This window comes from Marmota marmota, unplaced genomic scaffold (assembly GCF_001458135.2).
Source record: "Marmota marmota marmota unplaced genomic scaffold, marMar, whole genome shotgun sequence".
Classification (NCBI taxonomy): domain Eukaryota; kingdom Metazoa; phylum Chordata; class Mammalia; order Rodentia; family Sciuridae; genus Marmota; species Marmota marmota.
Genome location: NW_026000026.1, coordinates 70762986 through 70767892, shown reverse-complemented (window position 1 = coordinate 70767892; position 4907 = coordinate 70762986). Strand labels below are relative to the sequence as shown.

At 41.7% G+C, this 4907-nt stretch overlaps 1 protein-coding gene across 1 annotated transcript in view; it reads left to right on the top strand.

Annotated features, from left to right (window-relative positions):
• The window catches only part of Dnajc18 (DnaJ heat shock protein family (Hsp40) member C18), a 31118-nt gene that overhangs the window by 21541 nt on the left and 4670 nt on the right, over positions 1–4907 (top strand). The gene's annotated exons all lie outside the window — the stretch shown is intronic.

The window sequence follows — 4907 nt, the reverse complement described above, 5'->3', positions numbered from 1 at the left end:
GAATTACACACACACACACAAAACAAAAAAAAAAAAAACATTAGGAATTGTATATTATAAAACTAGGCTTTGGTTAATTTTTTTTTCAAAGTAAATGCTAAGTCATCTTTTAAACCTTATTACTGGGTATAGTTAAACATCTAACAGTGTCTGTTAAAATTAGCTACTTGGTCATAGCTAAGGCCTCAGTGACCCATCACACACTCCCAACCCCAACCCCCAGTTCATCTGTCCTTCCTGTATGATCTTAAACCACTTTGTTCTTCCTGCTACCATAGTACTGATTACATAGTATTAATGTTCCATGGGTACCTGTCAATCTGACGTGCAGGACTACTGGTTCTCCAAAGATAAGACGATGTCTTAACTAATTTTAATGTCACAAGCTGCTGGCACAGTCCTTGCTTCAAAACAGGTGCTCAACAAATGTCTTTGGAGGGTGCATTCTCAGGAGTGGAAAGGAATGGAAATGCTGAGGATTATGAATAACAGATCAGGGCTAATGTCTATTCCTGATCTTTATGGGTCTCTTATTTCTGTATAGCAGAACTCAGCCGCCCTCTCAAGGTACATTAATTGGTGGGCAGTGACTCTAGGACATAATGGGCAATTCAACAGGAGGAGGAATTTGATTTTTTTTAATGAAAAAATGGGTAAGCTGTGTGCAGTGGCACACTCCTGTAATCCCAGCAACTAGGTAGGCTGAGGTGGGAGGATTGCAAAGTCAAGGCCAACCTCAGCAACCTAGTAAGACTGAAAATAAAAAATAAAAAGGGCTGGGGGTGTACCTAAGAAGTAAAGTGCCCGTGGATTCAATCCATTGTACGAGAAAGAAAATGAGAAAGAAAGGCAGGGACAGAGGGAGAAAGGAAGGAAGAATTTTGGGAATAAGATAAAGGCCGGGGCTAAAAGACTTTATAAAGATGGATCCAAAACAAGTGAAAGCCATTGAATTCCTAAACATCTCCATTATTCTGGACACTAGGAGGGTCTTGGATATGTTGCTCAATGCAAGAATTGAATGGGAAAATCTATATTTCATATCTTTAAAACATACATATGCCCCCCACATCCTACACACACACACACACACACACACACACACACACCCCTTCTTCTGTGGCATTAAAATGTTAGAACTATACAAAAAGTTCTGGTAGAAATTGCAGAGAAGGTGGCTTCTAAACTTTTGTTCCCATCTACTTGAGGCCTAGTTTTAGAGCTTTGGCACAAGTAAAAATCCAACGAGTAAGTGGGCTGCGTGCACTCACAGACTCTGAACAGGGGTTCATATCATGTACCCCTTAAAAATCTATTTCTGGCATTTAAGTACAATGGCTGAATGGAGCCTCCACACTGCTCAAGTGCCATTTGAGAACAGGCAGCATCTGCCTTCTGAATCCAGCAGCAAATGCAGCCAACAAGGTTAAATTTAGCACTTGGAGGTTGTAAAAATAAACCCACTTGAGAACAGAGTTCACTCTTGGCAAAATACAAATGGAAACTGTTTTTATCAAAACAAAGTTAGCCATTATCTTTTTGAGTCTTATTTCTGTTCTCTGCTTTTCCTTAGAATACTTAATCTGGATTAATTTTTATGAGTTATTCTTTACTATGAACACTGATTGCACTGGGCGGGGCGAAACAAAAGTAACAGCTGGGAACTGCATCCTGGCCTAGTTGAGCTGACTGAGACCCTGACCGGACCCTGCCCTGACAGAGGCGCACTTCTTAACATGCCCTTGAACAGGTTAATGAGTGGGTAGAGGCAGAGGCTTTGAAAATGGGAATTAACTTCCTCCTGGAAAAGGGTATATGGAGTATAGGAGATTGTGAGGGTATAACTCAGCACAGTGCCTGGCATATAAATGCCTGATTCCTGGTGGAGTTCAGGTTTTTGCATGGCCTTGCATTGTAGACTGGTGGCAACAATGTCTCATGGGGCTGGATCCTGAGGGTAGTTGGGATTTGTTGGGACCTTCCAGCTGTCAAGCTCCAATCTGGGCTCTTGCACAGACTATTCTTGAGAGAGGCTCTGGGATTTGCTTTGCTTGGCAATTTGCCAGAGTCAGTTTACCTTCAAGGCTCAGTGCTCTGTCCATCTGTTATACTGGCATTAGGGGCAAAGAGAAACATTTTGTTAAGAAAAGATGTTCTCTTGATCCTCCCCTCCCAAAGATTTTTTTCAGCTACTTAAAAGTTACTGAATATTAACAAAATTCATCAAAATAACATTCTTTGAGTTGACCCTTTGCACATATAAGAGTGAAGGGATTCACCTATAGTTTGGAGAGGTTTCTCAAGAGTGTGGTAGAGAGGGTGTGGGACACCACTCCTTGAAATGCTGACCTTATGCCAGGTCATCACTTTGGAGCAGGGGTCCCTGACCCAATTTCAACAGTTTTATGAAAAGAATGTGATGTTTTGAGAAAAGCTTTCACACATGTGCAGTTATCTTTCATCAGCTTGTTAACAGTGTTCTCCAATGTGGAAAATATGAGGAATCAGTAGCCTTTAGTGTTTTCTGGAATGAAAATTCAGGGAATGAGGCATTTTAAAAAGGCCAGTAACCAAAAAACCTAAGGAAATAATGTCCATGAAAAGCAAAACCACAGAATCTATTCCATATACTGGTGTAACTGTGATTCTGAAGGACCAAAAGCATAGACTGATTTCATGGAAGATTCCTGATTAGGTTTCCCACATGACAGAGAAGCTGGAGAAACATGCTGAGTTCTGGGCAGGACACAGGAACAGAGGATTTTTCATTTGGGTGCCGCACATGATCCTCTATGAAGCACCATCACCTGCAAGGCTGACTCTGCCAAGGCAAGCTCTAGCTTGCTGGCGCTGCAGGCACTCTCCCCACGGGGTGAGAGCACATTGTCCTAGAGCCTAGGGGACTCGCTGCTTGCCAAGTCACTGCTGGGCTAGAGCCCAGGCTCTGCAGCTCCATTGTAGAGGGAGGGTTTTCACGCATATCCATCCCTCACCCTGGAGTCCTGCACTTAATCGCACTTTGAGTCCTATGCGGTGCAAATAGAATTATTGTGAACAGAAATACCAGCAAGTGCTTTGTTTTGATAGAAACTTATTCAGAAAGCAATGGCCATTGTTTCTCCTGGCTAAATATTAATTCCTGTTTCCAGGCAGTTTGCTGATTAATCAGACAGGTGCCTCTTGTTCCCCCAAGAAAAGCAAAATCTGTCACCAAGATGATTAAGAATGATTAGACATATTTTAAAATGATTAAGATAGTATTTTCACAAGTGTGGTCCTTTAAATATGAAGTAGCTGCCTGCTGTAGGAGGCTCTATGAAGCCATACGCCATCCAGGCATGCCCTCCTATTAATGTGTCCTGTTGGGCATACCTCTGAAGATGCTTTTTAGGCCTTCCTCAATTAGAATATTTCTGAAACCTCACAAAAGAATAAAAAGTCAATAGAGCCAAACCACCATAGGGTCAGGGAATACAGCAGAGATTATATTCTAGTTAAAAATAGAATGACCTTCTCTATCATGAAGAGAAAATGAAATTCATTTAGCCAAGGAGACAAAGGTCACCAGATCCAGATGATTTCATTTTAAGAGTCTCATTCTCTACTGACTGAGCTAGTTGGACACTATGATTTCACTTTTAAAAGAGCCCAGTTGGGCTCACCTAGCATACGTGAGGCACTGGGTTCGATCCTCAGCACCACATAACTATAAAATAAATATTTAAAAAAAAGAGCCCAGTTGCCTTTGGCCTTTAAGTTGGGGACCCCACATGTAGAGAGAGAGAGAGGCAGTAAAGAAAGCCACTAGCAGCCTGGCCTTCTGTAGACACTTCCCAACAGAGATAGGCCCTGTGTCATGTGAGTTATGATCCATCAAGGCCAGAGAAAGAATGAAGCAGCTGTCTTTGTTTCAAATGACAGGAACAGGCCATTGGACTTCAGTCTCTCCAACTGCCATCTGAATACCATTGGTGGGAAGGTGGTGACAGTCTCCTCTTACTGCACACATGCATCTTTCCTAAGTCTGGTGCCAAATGTTTTATAGATAAGAACTACATCCAGTGCTTTTATAATAGAGCACAGATACTGTAGGACAGCAGGATCACAGGTGTCCTTTAATCCTCAGCACCTGGTCTAGTGCTAGAACATGTTTCTTGAATAAGTGAGTAAACGTTGCTTAAGTTTATTTATTTATTTTTTTACTTTTATTTGCATTTATTTTATGCTGAATTTATTCTCGTGCCATGAGTTTCTGTTTGTTCAGTTTCTTTTGGGATATCTTTTCCTTCTGTGCAACCTCCTTTTCTGGTTTAGGAACAGTTTGTTCCTTTTCAGTGAGAATCATCTCAATGTGGCATGGTTTATCTGACCATGAGCTCTGTAAATACAGCAGCGCATCTTGGTGCTTTGTTCATTTGGGTATGTTCAGTGATCAGAGAATCTCTGTCTAAACCCTTAAGTTCATTACTCTCTGCATTTTTAAGCATGAGCAGCAAAAATTCAGCATTCTTTTTGGGCTACCAACCCTATGACCAGCTCCACTCTTTGGCCTGGCATACCTCCCAATTCTACCATTATAATTCCAGAATGGCACACATTATTTCTTTAAAGTAACATCTTTGCTCCAGGAGGCTGAAACAGAAGAATCACGAGTTCAAAGCCAGCCTCAGCAAAAGTGAGGCACTAAGCAACTCAGTGAGACCCTGTCTGAAGGTGCTTTTTAGGCTTAAACTAAAAAATAGGACTGGGGATGTGGCTCAGTGGTCAAGTGTCCCTGAGTTCAATCCCCTGTACACCCACCCCCCCAAAAAATGTGACATCTTTCAGGTACTTGGTATCTTTTCACCTATGCATGTCCCTGATGGCCTATGCAGTTTCATGGGTGTTCTTTTTTTTTTTTTTTTTTA